Source organism: Benincasa hispida, chromosome 9 (genome assembly GCF_009727055.1).
Source record: "Benincasa hispida cultivar B227 chromosome 9, ASM972705v1, whole genome shotgun sequence".
Lineage (NCBI taxonomy): Eukaryota > Viridiplantae > Streptophyta > Magnoliopsida > Cucurbitales > Cucurbitaceae > Benincasa > Benincasa hispida.
The window spans coordinates 24,646,808-24,668,968 of NC_052357.1; positions in this window are offsets into that span (position 1 = coordinate 24,646,808).

Consider the following 22,161-nt stretch of genomic DNA (forward strand, 5'->3'; position numbering starts at 1 on the left):
TGACTAAATTGCCCTTTTTTGGTTAGGGCATCGAAAATGTTCTTTCCTTGTGCTTCTAAAAGGTTGACTTGCTTACTAGGGTTCCAAAATCCATGTTCTCTATGAGGATTTTGTGTTGGCACAAATTCACGTGTTTCATCACATAATTTTTTAGTAATCGTTTTTTAGTTTTTCTAAGAAAGTTCACTTTTTACTCTCACATGTGAACTAATGAGTAATATCAATTTATATAATAATTTAAATCCTGAATTTTAGTAAGTGTATTAACTTACACTTTCTTCTAAAGTTTGTTCAATCAATATTATGAGAAAGGTATGGTTTTAGTCAACTAAACTTATAAATTTTTATGAGTTTATCAACTTAGACCTTTCATTATGATTATCTTTGAAAATCATTTATATATTGATTCTTAAACGTGTTTAGAGTTTTTCAAATGTGTTTTACAAAATGGATAACTAGAGTAAATGCATGGATAATTCTCAAAGAAATTTCTTATTGAGAGTCTAAGGGTGTGTTTCTATTAAAGTTTCAAGTGCCTAACTTTAAAAATAAGTCATTTTGAAAAAATTGAAGTGCTCGGTAACCACTCAAAAATAGCTTTTGAAGTGTATTTTAACTAGATTTCATTAAAAGAATTTAAATAAAAATGAATTTTTTGAAAAACATTTTTTCTGAAGTGAATCCAAACAAGTTCTAGTGTGTGTTTGGGAGTGATTGTGAAATGGTTAGCGTCACTTTTTCCATGTTTAAAATCACTCTGAAACACACTTTTAATCGTTTAAAATCAATTCAGTATTTCATTTTACACTCTTAAACATGTTTTTGATACTATTAAAATTGATTTTGAATTATTAAAAGTATTATTCGATAGTGGTTTTGAAAATAAGAAAAGTGAATTTAATTTTTTAGAATTGTTAGGTTTTATGCTATAAAACTTGTAGATTGTAAACATTATCAATTGACCATCATCAACGAAAAGTTATCGATGTTAATTCAATAAATGTTATTGATTGTGTTGCATTCTATTTTGTCTTAATAACCCTAAATCTAATAAACTAACATCCATGGCTGACTTATGAATCTTAAACTATATGCGGAGACATATAGGGATCAATGTTCAAGAAACAGGATCTATCATATAGGGATAAGGTTGGGTACCTTATCCTGGTGACACTATGGATACAACCCACTTTGTATTTGATACAAACGCAATGATCCAATGCGTTCGTGTAGGTGATACGCAAGCAGGGATATCCTATACAATGAGTTTACATAAGATCGAACCGAAAAATAGTAACCACTAAATGTAACGTCGTTGATTAGTTTGGTTCCTATTTCAATTGGATGACCTAGGCAACTTAGTATATTATTAACTCCTATTCACAAAAAATTGTCCTTTCATTTGTATGAGTGAGAGTGGCTAGTTCACCGACTCAATAAGCCTACCATTTTGGGGATAAGACCGAGTGAGGAGCTGGAAACATAATAATACAAGATGAAATTCATTCATTCCCGACTTCAAGGTAAGTAGATAAGTATTTCCTTAAGTGGTGTATCCGGGACTTGTACAAAGGGTCCTACGCTCTCATTGGCCCGAGAGAGGTTTCTATTTATTGGTTGGACCATAAGCAGGTTATTCATTAGAGGAACACTGGTACTTAAGGATACAGAGGTAACCCAAGGGTAAAACGGTAATTTGACCCAGTTGGTGTTACGAACATAAGAACTAACTTGTTTTTATTGGTTATATCTGTGGATACATAAATATATCTACAATGTGAATAGTTTAGCTATCGGTCTTTAGTGGAGTGTCCGGTAGTTAATGAATATTGATTAATTTAATTAAAAAGTTTAATTAATTAATCTCATATCATTGGAGTTTCTAATTTGTATGTCCATAAGGTTCCCTTGTTAGCTCACTAAAGGAAAAGATGAATAATGATTTGAATTGTTCAAATCAATGGATGGAATAACATATTAATGAGAATAATATGATATGGTTAATTATAGACATGATCTATAATTAAAAAAGAAACATTTGAATAGGATTCAAGTATTAAATTCTTATGAATCTGATTCATAAAGAATTAATTAATTAATTTTGAGAGGTGGAGACAAAAAAATATATGATGTTTATTAATTAATTAATCATATTAAATTGGATTTAATATGGTTATTCAATTAATGGCTAAGTTTAATTAAATAGTGTTATTTAATTAAATTAGCCCTTAGGGTAATTTTGGAAAGTTATTGAGAAGGTCTCCATATAAATTTGTTATTTTACCTAAATTAGATGAAAGGAATTCATTTGGTGAAATCAAACCCTAGTCTCCAAATTAATCCTCTCAAAATTTCTCTTTTCCATAATTTTTTCTTCATCCAAGGTATAGAGACCACTCTTCTACCCTTTGATTCCTAAGAGAATATGAAGTAGAATACGAAGTCTCACTTATGGTGGTGTCCATTGTTCGTTAGAGAATCGTTCTGGAGAAGACAACGAGGAAATCGCGAAGAGTTTGGGAATCGACGAAGATATATGATATTCTTCTTTCCCATTTCTACTCTTCAATTAGCATACTGCTTTATTACATGTTTATCCCCTGTTTGGTTCAATTTTTATGCTGATTTTGTTTCATTTAAACTGAAAAATCAAAATGCAAGGCGTTCACACGCTTCCATTCGGGATTCAATCCCTTCAAGAATCACTCATTTAATTGATATAATTATAAGTTTCACATCATTTTTCCAAACTGGATGTATTAAAGGGTATAAAGATACACTTATAAAAGTTTAGAGTTTATATTGATACAATTATGGTTTAAGGTTTAAATTGATACCACTCTTAAATTTTAGGGGTATAAATTGATTTTTTTTTATAATTTTAATGTTAATTTGGTCAAGTTTTGAAGTAGTACTGGAATAAATTTTCATGTCTTCTCGAATCGACTAACTAGTAAATCAAGTGGTATGTTGGAGTTCAAATCTTCACCTTTCATATTTATATTTGTGATGTAATAATCTTTTAGAGAGAAAAAAAAAATCTCATAAAGTTGCTGTACAAAAGTATAGAAATGTTTAGATTTCAAATAAAACTAAATTTAATGCATTGATTTTTTGTAACCGCTACATCCTAATCCATATTTATTTAACTAGGAAAAAAAATAATAGACATTCAAGTTGGCTAGCTAATTTGTCAATGTCGAAATGAGAAAATAAATCCAAATAAAAATAAAAATTCAAACCATTAATTTTAAGGTGGCTGAGTTCTCAATGTCACCATGATGGCAGTGGAATTATTTGAAAATTTTAAAATTATTTATGAGATCGCTTAGGTCTGTGAAATCAGTTAACAGTATTTAATACATAAGAAAATTATAATTTGTCTTTACTTTTTTATTACTAAATGTAATCATATAATGAATAATTTCACCCTCATTTTTCAATAATGCTTTTATTTCATTAATTTTTAGCTCAAACAAAATTTGTGTGAAAGATGTAAGCCTTTTTGATATTTAGAGATGTTTACTAATACTTTAATAAAATTTCTGTTTTAAATAAAATGAAATAATTTTCACATGGGCTATACTTTTCTTTTAAAATACATTAGATGTAACCCCAAAAAAATGTGGACTTCAAAAAGAGGTCAAGACACATCCAAAACACAACCACAGAAGGTTAAAGGAAGACAGTAAAAAAAATAATAAAAAAATCGATACTCACCCATAAAACTCCAAAAAGACATAAAAAAAACGGATGAAAACTAACCGATCAATACAATTTTGTGAAAAAAACTAACTGATCAATACAATCTCGTATTTGACCTAACCTTAAACTCATGTTTATATTAAAATGGAGAAAGTAATATTAACTATTTTAGAAACTTTTTTAAGAATCTACATAAATAACTTAAATGAATAGCTTAAATATTAATATTAAACATCTATTGATTTATCTAGAAAATTGAAAATAAGTATCTTAAAAGAAATGCTCTATAAACATCCCATATTTTGGAGTTGTGTTCTCAAAGAAACTTAAGAAGAGCAAGAAAAAGTTAGTGAAAGAGTTTTTTTTCTTTATCAAATGTGTCCATATGTTTATTTGTATATTCTTAATTAAAGTTTTTTTTTCCTTCCAAGCGATTTTCTCTATTTCTTTTGTGTCAATTTCTTCTTGTCGGTTGATGGAAATGACTTTCTCAAAATCAATAAGTATTAAAACTAAAACTAAACAATTAATCGATTATCTTGTTGACCTCTTTCTAAACTTCTAATCTTCCATCTTAGCTCTCTTCAAATATAAATGATATTTTTTTATATATAAAACATGATTAATCATTTAACTTACTTCTGTAACGGTTACTTTTTTTTGGAAAGAAAAATATATGGCATTCAAAAGGAGTGCAGTATTTTCAAGTACTATTAATCACGCTTGTAATATAAAAAGTAGATCACACTGTTAACAATATCATGACTTGATAATCGTATGAAAAAAGAATAATACCATCATAACAATATCTTTTAAAATATAATAGTTTTTTTTAAAAAAAAGAAACAGGACTGAATCATAGCTTAAGAGATTACATGTCACAAGACATAACATCATTCATCCATAGAGAATGGTCTTCAATCTATACACTTGATAGATCGGTTTCCGTTTGCAACATAATTATCACTTTGAAGACTTTAGAGGGTGGTTGGGGCAAGAATTATTCTAAGATTATAATAATCACTTCTTACTACAGTAAATATTATTTTGTAGTCCTCAATTAGCTACAGTCAACACTATTTCAAAACACGTGTTTGCTACAGTATTTACTATTTGCTATAGTTTTTACTATTTTACATTCACCATTTTTTTTATTATTTGCTATAATGTTTACTATTTCCTTCTCAAACTAAAATAGTTTACACCTCAGGCGCATACTATTATAATCCAAACTAAAATAATCTACACCCCAAACGCAAACTATTATAATTCAACTATAATAACCATCCCAAACTGTTGGGATTAGTGTCCTAATTCTCCCAAAGTCTCGTAATTTATAAACTTTATACACATTGTTATCAATAAAATAAGAGTTATTTTATTTGCATTTACTCATATCCAATAAACAAAGATCCATGATTATTGTATGTAAACTTAAGCATGTATATGAGATATACAAGTGAATCATGCCTTAAGTAATAACCTAAAAGGTCTGTAGTATAAGAATAAATAAAGGATACCTTATCTTGGTGACACTACGGATACGGCCCGTTTTGTAGAGGTTTGCAAGTGCTGTGAACTACTACAGATGGTCTGATCCTGACTATTTATATGGAGACATGCGAGTAGGGATGTCCTATACAAATAGTTTGTATAAGACCGGATCACAAGATGATTCGTCTTTATATAACGTCATTGATACTTGAGACTTACATCTCACTTAAATGACCATAGGTGACATGACCTTAATCTTGAGTGTTTTGGGAACTTCTGCCTTTGAGGGCAGTCCTTTGATTAGTATAGGTAAGAGTGGCCAAATTGTCAACTCAATAAGTCTACCTTTTTGGGGATTCATCTAATTAGGGAGCTGGGAACTCAATTATACAAGACAAAATTCACTTCTTCCTCGAAGCATGGGTAAGTAGATAGATTGCTCCTTTAAGGGCTGATTTTGGGTCTTGAACATAGTGGCCACATCCTCTCTTTGTAAGAGGGGACTCAGTCGTAGTAGGACTATGACTTATTGTTCATTAGAGGAATCAGTGGTACTTAAGGAGGAAGATGTAACTACAAGGGAAAAACGGTAAATTAGTTCAGCTGTACTTACGAGCGATCTGTGAAGGGTTATCGCACTGTTGATTGGTTAATATGGACACAAAAATATATCTATAATGAGAAGAGTGCAGCTGTCGGCCCTTAGTGGAGTGCCCGACAGTTAACGGATGGTGGATCCCGTGACTAAAGAGTTTAGTCAATTATTCACGCACCATTTGAGCTTCAAGCTACAGGTCCATAAGGTCCCCTTGGTAGTTCAATGGATTCAAGTTGAGAATCAGTTCTTGGGGTTAGTTTGAAGTGTTCAAATTAACAAGAGAAATTTCAATTATATATGATATAATTGGCGTGATGTATGAGATACATCAAATGGAGAAATTAATGTAAATATGATTTATATTAAGTACCATAAAATAGACAAAGAAATATGGTTTGTATGTTTCATAAAATGAAGTATTAAAACTATAAATTATAAATATAATATGGTAAGTTGGTTATATTTATTTATAATAAATTAATTATATGATAATTAAATATTTTTTTCTCTAATAACCGATTGAATGAGAGATTATTAGTGGTTTTATGATAACCGTGAGATAAAAGGAAAAATATTTTCCTAAAATTAGTAGTTACTACATTCGAAAAGTTACTCGCGGATAAGCTATCAAGTGAAAGTATTTCACTGAGCGATAGCATGCAGAAACTAAATGATCATGGAGCTTTGACTATACGATAGTCATTCAGCTGATCGTAGCTACACGATCGCGTGGCAAAGTCTATACGATAGGCTGGCGTTGACTAAATGATCAAGCACATCGTCTATACGATAGACATCATCCTATCTCCCACTCGCTCGATCATCTACACGATCGTTGTCCTCTAGTCTCTTCCTCAAGCCAAGATCATATAGAGCCTACAACTCATGGATTCTCACACCGAGAATACCAAGGTAACCATTGTGGAGGTGTCCTCACTCACTTCGTGAATCGAGTGTGACTCGATTGGTTTCGTGGAGGTTGTTCATTGTGTTCGTGTTGTTTCGTTCATTGCGTTTGAGGGTTGTGTTGTTGTGGACGCTTGTAGATTGATCGAGGGACACTTGAAGAATGCTTCTTCAAAGGTATGTATACTCTATCCCTTGATACTCTTGTTAGCATGCTGTAATTTCTTATTGTGCATGACCTATTAGTTTCTGTTCTTGTACTATAATTGTTTATGTTCAATTCAAATGGAATTTGGAACGATCCTTCTGCTTCTCATAGAAATCCCCATGTTTGATTCCTTCACAAACATCCCCTAATAAACAATTCCATAATGAATCATTGAAGATAGAAAGTTAATCATATTATCAACAAATACTTAGACTTTGTTATGGAAATAGTACTGACCTTCAAGTCAAGTCAAGATAATCAAAGAATTTGTCTCGGCCCAAAAGGAAAAAAAAAAATTCTTGGCTTCCATAGTTATAGTGTGTCCAAAAGAGTTGCTTATAGGTTTCTTCTTCTTCTTCTTCTTCTTTTTTTTTTTTTTTTTGGCTCATAAACCTGAGTTATTGATTAGCTTTCGCATACTTTTAGATTTAGGGTGTGTTTGAATTGACTTTGTAAGTATTTAAATTAGTGTTTACTAAGTACAAAAAAAGTGTTTTATAAACGCTTAGAAAGTCAATCCAAACAGACGATTAATTATTAGCAATTTTTAGTTAAGTTGAAGAAAAATTGTTTGAACATATTGGAATAGCTTTAATTTTAGAATTTTGCATGAATCCTTGTGTTTTTTTTCACGTTTTTATATAGAAGGGTGACAAAAAACTACAGAATTACAATTGAATTTTGTACATGTTTTTCCACGATTTGCTTGCCCATTAAATTTTAAAGTAAACCCTATCCCTTTTAAGGCTATAAAAGGGTTGTATTATTCATGGTAGTAAATAGTATTTGTTTATTTATTTTTTTTTTTATCATGCGTGAGGTAGGGAATTGAACATCCTAACTTCAAAGTTGATAATATAAACACTATGATTGGGACATTTTAGCTAGCAGTATTTGACATCTTAGCTTAATATTGGTGGAGAATTAATATATTAGTAATCTTATGATTTATTAGTGGCAATCCTTTTTCTTAGAAACTATAAGTGATAATATGACCATAATTCAATGGATGAAATCATCAATTACCATCTCAAAGGTAAAATTTAATGTCTCTTACCTCTAGATAAAAATACATATATTGACCGTTTGAACTATTTTGACCATCTTTATTAACTCATCTCTTTCATCCTTACTCACAATATCTTTTCACGTATATTTGTAATTCAAAATTTTTGTTTTTTCGTTCAATAATTGGAAAAATGGGACAAGCATATTGATTTTCGAGATCATAATTTGTGTTTCTACTGTCTAATATAATATTTAATATATATACACAGATATGTAAGTGACATTTTCATAGTCGAATCACTTTAGGTCCCCCTGCTTTTGTGAAAGTAGTAATTTGATTCACAAACTTTAGTTAATAACAATTCACTTTCAAATGTTCAATTTAGTCACTAAACTTTAATAAGTATCAACTTAATTATTGTGTCATTATAAGTGATATGTAACAATTTAGTCTCTATCGTAAATTAAGAATTTAACAAAATTCCTTACCATGTAAAATGATAAACTGGTTAAGGATCAAGTTTGTTATTAAATTAAAAAACTAAAGTCCGGTAACCATTTGATTTTTTTAAAAAAAAAAATTAAAAAAAAAAAAAACTTATTTCATCTACATTTCTTACCATACTTTTGTATATTTCTTAAATACAATGGTTGAATTATTAACCAAATTTCAAAAACAAAAACAATCTTTTTAAGTAGATAACAAAGAAGAGATTTGAAGGTAGAAGTAATGTCTGTAAGTTTGATTTTAAAAAATAAAAATAAAATAGTTATCAAATGAGGCCTAAATTTGTAAGTTAAAAGAAGAGACAGGACTGATTTGTAATGTATTTACGAATTTGCAATTTTATAAAAGAAAAGTATCGTTATTAAAAAATGGCAACGGTAATATAGAGAAATGTTGAAAAGTTGCGGGGTTTATTTAAAAAAAGAACAAAAAAAGAGGTGGCAGATGCGAAACGGTCGTTTTATTTTGATTGAAAAGCTGACAAGACTGCGAGTCAGGCACGGTGGGCGTGGGCGTGGGCGTGGGCGGTCCTCATTCGTCATCACCACTAATCATTTCTCTTCTTCCCTTCCCATTTCCCACTCGCCACGTGTACATTTTCACAAGATATGCGCTCTCTTTTTTCAATTATTAAAATTAAAATCAACGTTTGAAACGTATGGAAATATTTTATGAAATGCAATTTTTAAAAATAATAATAATAATAATAATAGATTTTTAAATAAGTTAGCGTATTTATTACTTGTATTATATTTATATTAGTGATGTTTTGTTGTTTATTTGTTATGTTTGTTAGCTTTTTCTATGCTATAATGGAATTATCAATCCATCTCTCTCATATTAATATTGAACTTATCAAAATATGGAAGTATTAATGAAAATATAGACATATCAACAAAAGTTTAATACTATGAATAAAATATTAAGATCCCGTTTGATAACTATTTTGTTGTTTGTTATGTTTAAGACTATAGACATTACTTTCTCCTCCATTTTTTTTATTATTGTTTTTTATCTACTTTTTACCAATGGTGTAAAAACCAAACCAAATTTTGAAAACAAAAAAGTAGCGTTTGAAAACTTGTTTTGTTTTTAGAATTTGACTTATAATTCAACCATTGTACTTAAGAAATATGCAAATTAGTGTAAGAAATGTGGAGGAAATAGACTTAACTTTCAAAAACCAAAATAAAAAATGAAATGGTTTCCAAACGGGACCTAAAAAACATGAAGTTTGAGATATATTTTAATCCTCTCTTTAAATTTTGAAAATTTTTTATTCTATGGAAAAATTGCAAAAACTACTCTAAAATATAATGGTAGTTGTAATTATACACATAAACTTAAACAAGTGCTAAAATTTGAATCTCAAATTCATATAATTATAGAAATTGTAACAAGTATATAAGTTTGAGTGTTCAATTTTTATCATTTGGAGATCCAATTTCTACGATTATTTTAAGTTTGAGAATCCAATTTTAAACACTTGTAGAAGCTCAAGGGCCTAAGTTTTACAATTGAAAGTTTAATGATGTAATTGCAATTACCACCATACTTTATGAGTGGTTTTTACAATTTTCCCTAATTTTATTCTTCAACTTTGAAATCTATTCTAAAAAATATTTTTGGGGGGTTGTTTTTATTATTATTAAAATGAGATGAAAATAGATGCAACTACTAATATGTAAAACTTAGAATGCATACATGACATCATTTATATACCATTCTAGTAAATTGACATGTAAAAATGAATTATATAAATGATTTTAATGCTACCTTTTGATATGAGCGTCTATGTAGTTATAATCACAAACATCTTATTCGTACACATCAGTTATCATGACAATTTTCATTATTTATTCATTTAAGTTTTTTAAATTTTGTTTACATTTACAATTTTTTTTCCTAAAATATTTGATCCCATGAAATTCATATTTTGTTGATATTTTTTTTGACATTTTCATAAAATTGAGACATTTACCATTCCAATGACATTCATTTTTATTATATCACAAACTAACTAACAAAAATTTTATAAATATATTAACAAAATAATTGTTGACATACCACTCAATTGATTAAGATTATATATATTCCATTAATATTAAACATCAAGAAAAGTAAATATTGTTGGTAGATTTAAATGCTTTTTATTTTCTTGTTTCCAAAAATATTAATTAACATCAACTTCTATTGTTTTTTCCAGAAAATTAACAGAGCATGTGAGAAATTTAAAACTTTGCATATTTTTATGCAGTTAACTTAAGTGAGATGTGTGTATATGGATAATATTTCTATTTTAACATAAGTGTTAAAAAGAAAGATTATTGTTGAGTTTGACTCGCTTAAAAAAAAATGGGTAGTGATTTTTTTTTTTAAATGAAAAAAAAAAAAAAAAAACTAGGGTTGTTAAAGTAAATGAGTTACGGAAGTTTTTGCAATCAAAAGGTCTTCAATTAAAAAAATATTAAAAGAAATCAAAATAATAATTAAAAAAAAACCTCCATTAATATAACAACAATAAACTTTCTTTTTTAAATAAAATGTACCAAAATAAATAAAAATGCCTGTGTAAGCATAATGTGAACCTTTTCAACTATATATTATAAATGTAGATGACAACTTTAAAATTTTAAAATAATATTTTACATATAGAGAGAGATTGACGATTGAAAATTTTATTCTAAATCCATAAAAATTTTGACTTTCAGCACAATATATATATATATATATATATATATATATATATTTTTGTCTAAGCCTCTACTTCAAAATGTTAAGTTATGTTCTTGGAGCTTTAAATAATTCTTTAGTTAATCAAAGTTATTTTACCCGTAACATCGTATGTTTAAAGGGTTGTTTGGACTTCCAATTAGGCTCAAACTATTAAAACCACAATTACTATAAATACTATTTTGTAATCCTCAATTATATTGGTCAACATTATTTCAAAACTCCTCATTTACTATATTATAAACTATTTGTTACATTTATTACTATTTTACATTCATCATTTTTTTATTCTTTGCTACCGTTTTTATTATTTATTCATCAAATTAAATTAGTTTACACTTATAATCCAAACTAAAATAACCACGGATTATAATAACCAACTCAGTACTCCAAATCATATCCTAATAATTTTTTCAACTATTTAACTCTATAATACTAAATTAAACTTAAATCGAGGCATGATTTCTTCAAAAAAAAAAAAAACAAAAATAAGTGTAAAGAGAGACATCTTTGTGAGAGAAATTATATAAACGAAGTACTTAATAAGAATTATTAAAATGTATAGAGAAAATTTAATGATAAAAAGTGCAAGAAAATTTCATAAATGATCTAACATTTAGTTCTGATTTTAATTAGACATTCCCAGATTATGCTTAAACATTAGTAGCTCAAATGCTTTATTTTTTCTTTTATTTTTCACTAGAGTAAGAAAAAGATAAAAGGTGAATCATGAATAAGTTCTTCACTCTCTTCCTTAATATCAATGTCAACAACTACGATATCATAACTACATATTAGACCATTTATCGATATGTCATTAGATCTATTAATATCTCTATAAAATTTTCAAAAATGACTTCTTCTTCTTTTCTTTTCTTTTTTTTTTTTTCAAACAATGAGTATGAAACAGAGACTCAAACATCTAATCCTTAATTACCCATTAATGTGTACTAAGACTAATTGATCTGATCAATTTGTTTGAATATGAATTCAATTAATATTTATCAACATTAACTAAATGTAAAAAAGGAAATATCACAAAGTTGAAATTTGTGAACATCGTGATATTTACATTCATAATTCTATAAGTCGGAGACATCAATTATTCTCTTTTTTTTTTTATATCGACCTATCGAATCAATATTCCTTTAAAAGAAAGGGTTGTTTGCCAAAAAAATGAGACTTGTCCCAAAGAAAAGTTTCTTGACCCATCATTTAAGGCTTGTTCAAAGACTTGCCTCTTAAGGAGAAAGAAGGGATCAAGGGAACTTTGTAAAGAATGAAGCATAGTTATTAAAGGCTCCCCTTGCCCTTTAATCAGAGGGCACCAAACTCTCTAGCTAGTAGGCTTCTTTGTTGGACCATTCTATCCAATCCAACAAAATGGGAATTTTTAATATATATATATATATATATATATATGACAAAGTAAAATGCACTAAGTTAAGTAAATATGTGTTTGGTAGACTACTTGGACTTTGATTCTAAAATTTATTTTCGAATTTTGTGATTCAAACAATGCAAATTCTGAAAACATCATTTTCTATTTCCATTCTATCTAAAATCTGAAATTTTAATTTTAAAATGCATAACTATATTAGATAAAGATAAAAACATTTAGAAATATAATACATGTCACGTTAGAAACTCAATTCATTTTTAAAAATTAAAATGTGTATTATATAATGTATTATAAATTATATAATATTGCAAAATAATAATTATACAATTTTTTTGACATAAAACATGTTCCTAAATAAATTAATAATAATTTATTGTCAAATTAGTTTTATGATTTACAAATATAGTATCAAACACATTTTAAACAATTGTTTAAATTAGAATTAAATTTTTTAATATACTACCAATTGAAAAGAATGATTGTTGGAATTGGTGGAGGTGGTCGTCGTTGGAGATTGCCAGAGTTGGCCGTTGACAGTGGTGGTCAGATATGGCCAAAGTTGGCCATCGACGAAAGTTGTCAGAGTGGCAACGAGAACATTAGTAATGATGAGAGCTAAGTACACTATTTTTGGAAATTATATAAAATATCAGTGACATACCAAATTGTTCTCCCAAACATTGAGTTGAATTTATATCTCAACTCATATCATTTCATATCATCACCCTAAGCACCCCAATCCCAAATAATTATGAAACAGGGTCTTATTATACTGATTATTTATCATAAATGTTTAAATGAAAATAACTTTTTAATTTTTTTTTTTTTAAATTGAAGTTTGAAAGGTAAAGGGAAGTGGTCGAATCGCACACACATACAAATGCATGTTTATGTAATTGAGTGAGAATTTGGTTTTGGTTACATATTTTTGTCCGTCATGCAACGTGACATGAATAGGGTCATTATAGTACAATAACTTTTTTTTAGGATATTTACTTACAATATAAATTCACTTTTATTTTTTGTTTCAATAAATTCAATATAATTTCGTCCAAACTTAACTAGGAATGTTACATGCACAAATCTGTAAAATGATTGTTTAAATAATTTTATTTAAAAAAAAAATAGAATCCACTATGCAAAAGTAAACCGTAAATCCTACTTCCCAAAACTTGCAACAATATATTTATACTTTAAAAAATACAAAATAAATAAAACAAAATGTAGTCCATATTTTATTAAGAAAACGTGTAGAATTACTGAGTAAGAAAGTAAGAAAGTTTCAAATAAAAATAACCACCAAACAAACAAATTATTTACGTTAGAAAAAACTCACCAGATATATAAGCCTAAGCCTGAAACATTCCCCCTCTTTTTTTTTTTTTTAATTATGTTTATTTTCTCTTAAATTCGTCATGATAGTTTCATATTTCTTAAGAAAAGAGTGAAACACATAGGTATATACCCAAACCCAAAAAATAAACAAAAAAAAACACACAATTTTTAATATCTACATCTTTCTTTGATAATCATTTTGTATTTTTGCCTTTTTATTTTTTACAATTAAGTTTATAAACATTATTTTCACATCTAGTTTTTATTATTATTATTATTATTTGCTTTTTCAAAAAAGTTTAAAAAACCAAACAAAGTTTTCAAAAACTTTATTATTATTATTTTTTAAATATGACTAAGAATATAAGAATATGTTTGGTAGGAAATCTAACAATAGAAATATGAAAACAGGATTATACTTCATATTTTCACATATGTGTTTAATAGTATATTCTGAAATTTTATTATAATTTAAACAATTTTTAAAATGTGTTTGATACTATATTTGTAAATTATAAAACTAGTTGTAGTTATCCACTAAATATTAGTTGACAATAAACTATTATTAATTTATTTAGGAACATCTTCTATGTCAAAGAAAAATTGTACAATTATTATTTTGTAATATTATATAATTCATAATACATGTTTTAATTTTTAAAAATGAATTGAGTTTATAGGGTGATATGTATTGTAATTCTAAATGTTCTACCTTTATCCAAAATAGTTTTGCATTTTAAGATTTAAATTTCAAATTTTAGATACAATGAAAACAGGAAAATGATGTTTTCAAAAGTTATATTATTTGGATCATAAAACTCGAAAACAGTTTTCAGAATCAAAATCTAAGTTGTATACCAAACACATATTTATCTAATTTAATGAATTTGAAAACATAAAAACAAAATCTTGATTGGCAACTAAACCAACCCTAAGTGCTATAGGTAGATAAAACTATATAGATAAATAAGGTGAAATAAACCTAAATTTCAAAATTAATTTTTTAAAATTTAGCTTTGAATTCAATTTTTTTGTAAGCAGGCCAAAAATTCAAAAATTAGATTGTGAGTGTTTAGTTTTTTTTTTTATTTTTGAAAATTAAACTTATCAATGCAACTCTCACCTATAAATTTTTTTATTTTATTATCCAATCAGTACAAATATTTTTAAAAACTAAAAAAAAAAAATTCAAAGAATACTTTTCATTTTATAAAACTGGACTAAAAATTCAAGTTTTTCTTTAAAAAAAAAGAAAAGTGAAAACTAATGGTATAAAATTTAGGAGAAAACAAAATTTTAAAAGCACAAAAAAACTAAAAACAATTTTTTTAATAAATGAAGCTGAAAAGTTTGTTTTTATTTTTAGAATTTAGTTAAAATTTCAAATATTGGGTTAAGAAATATGAAAATACAATGAAAAAATAGCGAGAAAACAATAATAATTTTATTTTGATAAAAAATCAAATAGTTAACCGGCAATTACCCCTTTTTTTCTTATTTCCAAATTTTGACTTTGAATTTTGATAAAATTAAATAACCAAATAAAAAAATCATAAACGAAAGTTGGGTTTATAAGATTGTTTTTTATTTTTCTTTAAACAAAAATTACCATTGAACTGGGCCTAAAAATTCGAGTAAAGCCAAGGCAAGAAACCAGTTACTACCTAGAAAAAAAAACTATTCCATATAAAAAATGGTAACAGATAATTGTTTCTTTTTCTTCAAATGTATTGTAATTAAAGTGTGGGGTGGAAAAATGTGTGAGAATCCAATATCTGACCTCGAGATCAGTAGTATGAACTCTATGTCAATTGAACTAAGCTCATGTTGACGTAATTGATAGCTATTATTTCCAGTATTTCACAATAACAACAAAATCACTCACGGTTATTATTTCTCTCTCTATCTCCGATAATTGTCCATTCTATATGTGTATCTTAAATTGTAGTCCCTATTTCTAGTTTATTATTTATTTTTAAAATTTCTTATTATCTATTATCATTTTCACTATAAATTTTGAAAACATATTCATATAATGTTGTTTTCAAATATAGAAAAATGAACCAAAATATTTACAAATAATAGCAAAATATCAGAGTCTATCTGCGGTAAATTGTGATAGACTACTTTTTAACAGTTTTGTCCTTCGAAATAATTTCTCATATTTTCTTGCAAAGATAATAATAATATTATTATTTTATTTAATATTATTGTTATCTTTGCTTTAATTATTTTTTCTTATATAAAGAAAAAAAAACTTGATGTTTTTTTTTTAAAAAAAATAATAATAAAATTGGGCATGGTCATGAGGCATAATAGGTAGATGGTGTCATAGAAGAAAAAGGTAGGATGTGTCAATCATGATTTTTGTTGGGTTGGGAGGGTAGCAAGAATTAACAAGCTACTATAATTGATGCATGTGCATCATCAAACGTTCTTCTCATTTTTCATTTTCTTCTCATTCCTTCCTTATAGATTCCCCAAATTGTTCAAATTTCATTTTAATTCCCCCTATAAATCATGGTAATGATTTACTTGTTCCATCACTTTATTTATCTACTAACATCGTGAAAGTTAAGAATATTGGTACTAAAGTTCTATTTCTAATCATTTAGGTCCTTTAATAATAATTTTGTTTTTATTTTTTAAAATTAAACCTATTTTATTCACATTTCTTACGATGATTTGCATATTTGTTAAGTGAAATGGTTAAATTTTTAGCAAAATTCTAAAAACAAAAACTACTTTTAAAAAACTACTTTTTTTTTTAGTTTTCAAAATTTGGCTTGGGTTTTTTAAACGATAACAAATTAGATGTGAACTAGTGTCCATAGACTTAGTTTTAAAAAACAAAAACTAAAAATAAAATGGTTACCAAATGAAGCCTTTGAAAATTAAATCTATAGACAATACTTCTACCTCCAAATTTCTTTCTTTATTATCTACTCTTTATCAATGGTTTAAAAAAACCAAGTCAAAATTTGAAAATTAAAAAAAAAATAGATTTTAAAATTTTGTTTTTATTTTTGGAATTTGGTTAAGAATTCAACTATTGTACTTAAGAAATATGCAACCATTATAAGAAATATGGAGAAAAAAAGACTTAGTTTTCAAAAACCAAAAAAACGAAATGGTTACCAAATAAGGACTAAAATATATGCTATATTATGCATATTTGTTCAAATCGACATGTCATTACTTAAATTATTATAAAAGGATGCGTTAACTTCACCATATTTTACTTTAAGGGAGTTTTCAATTTTTCTAGAAATTAACTTTCAAATCCCTCTAATTCATTTCAGAATATATATCCATTTTTTTTTCTTAATTAGTACAAGTAAGAACGATAGCATATATTTTGAAAGTTAATTTATGCTTATACTATAAATGGTTTAGAGTGCATTTACAATCTCACCCCGTTGTCATCCCTAATATAAATGAAGGTTAGAATTGATTGATGATAGACTAATACATCATAATGTTTAGTGAATTGACTTATTTACTTTAAAGGAAGAATTAGAGGCTACTTAAAACATTATGCTAAAATTTGACAATTTACTAAATATCATGTCAAATATCGACTAATTTAATATTCTAATAGAAAATGTAGAATTGAAAAATGTTATAATATAAGGAATTAGATCGCAATTTGTAAGGACTAAAAACATCCATATCAAATAATATCATTCACTTTAGAATTTTATCTCTCTCTTCCATTATTGCCTATCAAACACCTTATACAATAAAAACTTAAAAATGAAAAATGATATTTTTATATTAAAAAAAGGCTGTCTATTTTGTTTTATTATGGGGAAAAAGGAATAGAGATTTTCAACATTTTAGCAAAAGGGATTTGGACTATTGCATTGAAATGGACAAGGTGGTTGAAATAGAATGGCCGGTGAAGGGATAAGAAGGAAAATTGATTGGGAATTTTACTTTAATTTAATTTAATTTGGTGGATAGGAGAAAATTGTATTATTAAATTAAACATTAGTTTATAATTTATATTATATGATATGATATGAATATTGATTGGAAGTTAGGAATGTAAATTGAAATGATAGGCCAATCACATGTGCAAGTTTTAGGTGTTGGTGGCCTTTTGCTTTATTGGATACAACAAAAAACAAAGTAACGAGAAATGATAGGAGTTGTCAATTTCCTAGTAGAAATAATTCCATCATTTTCTTTAGGTTTCGTGTGATTCTTTTTTCCCTTTTTTACTCTAACACTGGAAAATAATTACAATAATTTTTGTTGCCTTCATTTATATCAATTTAAATTATAAACTAATAATTGTATCGATTTAAATTCGATATTTTAAAGTAATATCATTTCATACACTAGATTAATAATTGTATCAATTTAAATTATAAACTTTCATAAGCATATCAATTTAAACCCTAAATTTTAATAAGTATATTAATTTAAACCTTATAACTTTATAAGTATATCCAAATGAAACATAATAAGAGTTTAAATTGATACACTTATGAAATTTTAAGGTTTAAACTGATATACTTATGAAATAAACCGATATACTTATGAAAGTTTATGATTTAAATTGAAACAATTATTAGTTTAAGGTTTAAATTGATATAACTCCCAAAGTTCAGGGGTGTGAATTGATATTTGCTTATTCTTTTAATATTTTGCATGAAAGTTTGGTCTTCAATTTTAAAGGTATGTTTATTTTACAGATTTTATCATGAGTTTCATGACATCTTCATCTAATCTATATTTTTTTGATTAAAAAATAAATGGATTAATTGTTGATTTTACAATTTTTATATAAGTAACTTTGTATGATTAAAAGCCTATTTTAAAAAAATTAAATATGATAAAAGTGATTTTAATTATTTTAAAATCAATTAATGTACACAAATAATTATAAATATGTCCACTTTATGTGTCAATACACTAAACAACTCTTCACTTCCATCCAATTTTTCATCCAATCATCTTTAGCACCTTTCTTTGTCTTGCCAATCAATACATATGTTAAGAGTACATTTCAACATCCATGCTATATATATATATATACTTACTTAATCAGTTGATTGTATCATATATTATTATTATTATTTCGTTAGAATCAATTAATTAGCTCCTATTTGATACAAATTTCATCACAATCATTTAATTTGAAGAAATATGTACTTGTTTTCTTACCAATTTCTCCACAATAGTTTTTTTAATTCTTAATAAAAACATATTTTTTTAGTTAAATTCTAAATGTCAAAAATAAATTCTTAAAAAACTTAAATTTTTAAATCATTTGTAAATAGTGAATAATAAAACAAATAAAATCATTGGGGATGCTGGTAGTTAAAAAATTTAGACACTGTTTGGTAATCATTTGATTTTTTATTTTTATTTTTAAACATTAAACATATTTCATCCACATTTCTTAGCATGATTTGCATCTTTATTAACTATAATGATTGCATTTTTGACCGAATTCTAAAAACAAAAACAACTTTTTGAAAACAATTTTTTTAGTTCTCAAAATTTAGCATGGTTTTTTAAATCATTGGTGAAGAGTAGATAATAAAGGAATATATTTGGTGGTGGAAATAGTGTTCATAGACTTAATTTTAAAGAACAAAAACAAAAAATAATATGATTACCAAATAAGACCTTAATTTTCAAAGATAATAAAAAGGAAAAGAAATGTCATTTGAAACCGAACAAAAGTTATTTTTTCAAAAGTTATATTTGTGTTTTAGTCCCTAGTGATTTTTTTTTTAATTTAAAATTTCAAATGTTATATTTGTGTTTTAGTCCCTAGGAAAAGTAATATATTTGTGTTTCAATTTGGTTCCTTTAGATTTTGACATTTTTCAAAATTGTAAACTTCTTGTTAGTGAGTGTTAAAGTTGATTGGTGATGCTTAGTTTAGATAACATGATATACTTACTCCTCTAAATTAGAATTCCTACCTACTTCATTTTCAGTAAACCTATGTTAATATATCTAAACATTAACAATATAATAGTATAATTGAAAAAACACTCCAACAATTAAATTAAAAAAAAAAAATCAAACATAATAGACTAAATAAAAAATTATAAAATAACATAAAATGAAAAAAAAAAAACACATCCCACATTAGAAATTATAAAACATATGGTCTTTAATTTTTTTAAAAAAAGTAATGAATAAAATATAGAGAAAAAAAATGAATGCATATTTTGGGTTGATTAGCAAAAATAGAAGAGGAAGAGAGATTGTTTTTGGTGAACATAAAACATGAAACATTTGAGAGGTTGGGACAGTGTCCAACTATTCTTTGGAATTAAATAAAGCAGAAATATTTCACTTTCTAGTTTTTGAACTAAAAAATTTAAGACAAGGGGTACAGGCCACAGCCATAAACATGCCCTTGATGCATCCCATGTTGTCTTCCTATCCCTCAAATAGGACCCAAATTAATTTTCAATATTATCACTATATATAGTTATCATTATAAACTGTCAACTAAATCGATGATCGTCATAAAAAATAAAAAAAATTAGACAAGTGGTACTTTTGACAAAATGAGTGTTGTTCAACTATAGTTGATGTGTATATTTTTTTAATAAAGTCGAAGGTTTAAATTTCGACGTATTGTATTTATTGTACTAGAAAAAGATGAGTGCTACAATACTAGAGAGTTTACGTAACTTAAAATAAAGTTGAATTCTCTAGAAATTGTTAGATTACTAAGAGAATTAGTTAATGATTATAACGAGTTCTCTCTATTCATAAATGTTAAAAAAAAAAGAGTAGTTGTGGAATGTTTCATGAGAGATGAGACGAAAAAATAAGCAAATAATAATTACCTTTTTAGTCTCTGAATTTTTAAGAATGTATGCATTTGGTTTCTCATATTTTAGATTGACCATTTTAGTTTCTAAGTTTTCGAGAATGAATTAAAAAAAGGTATTGTAGTTAAAGTGTAGTGGGGGACCGAATCTCAAACCACGAGGTTTGATAATTTGAAAAATTTTATATTTAATATTTCTCTCTTCTCTCTCCCTCTCCTCCCCTTCTCTCTTATTCTCTCTCCCCTTTCTTCTCTCTTGATTGTTTGAGAGAGGGAAAAAATTCTCTCTTTTCCATCTCTCTTCAACAGCACCATTTTCCAATTTTTTATTTCTAACACTCTCATCTTGGTGTTTTCTCTCTCTCCCAACACAAAAGTTTCCATCTTCATGAAGATTACTCATTACCAAACCCAAAATTAACTTGTTTTCAACTTTAAAGCTCTTCATTGGTAGTATTTGATGAAAAGAAAAAAAAAAAACCCAAATGAGAAATTGGAAAATGCAATTCAAGTTGACTATTCGATTCCCAATCAAAGACAACTCTGGCGACAACTTAGCGGCAGAGGAAGCTAAAGAAAGCCAAAAGACTTGTATTAGAGAAGAGCAAAAAAATGATGGAAGTGTTAAATGATATATAATTAAGCTTTTTGGTCAATTGGTAATTGAAGATGATATCAAAGTAGGTGGTCCAAAGAGGTCCTATGTTTAAGCTCCCACTTGTCTTGCTCTTCTTCATATTTTAAGTCCACGAGTGAAGAAAATATTAGATGATATAATTAAATTTGTCTTTACTCGCTAGCTTAAATTTTTTGGGTAAAGTATAAAGCATGAAGTGCAAAGTAAGAAGCAAAAAAATCAGAAGAATATGAGTTTTCAAAGATGACATATGAAGAATTTAACCAAAGAGTGGAGGAGTTTAGGGGGTTTTAGTTGGACTTTGGACTGTTAAGTAGCCAGTGGAGGATGAATTTAGGGGTTTTAAATTGGGATTGAGTAATTAATAGTTGGGCTTAATTTGGGGGTTTGTAGGATGGTTTTAATAGACTCGATGGCTAATTTGAGGATGTTAAGGGGGGGAGAGGATTTCTTTTTTAACCCTCTAGTAGAGCCGATTATTAGGATGAAAAAGAGAGGTTTTTCCTCTCTCCTACGATTAAGAGGGGAGGAAAGAGAGAAAGGAGAGAGAAATATTAAAATATAAAAATTTCAAGTCATTAAGCACGTCACTCATCTAATCAACTTTTTGTTTAAATTTATTGGACTATTTATTATAGGGACCTTTTAAATCTACCTTTAAAAACTTGGAGACTAAAATGGTCAATTTGAAACACGAGAAACTAAATGTACACATTTTCGAAAATTCAGGGACCAAAAGAGTGGTTTTCCCGAAAAGTAATGACACATAATGAGTAGAATAGCTCAAGGTCGGAAGTTTGTTCCTCCATCTTTACC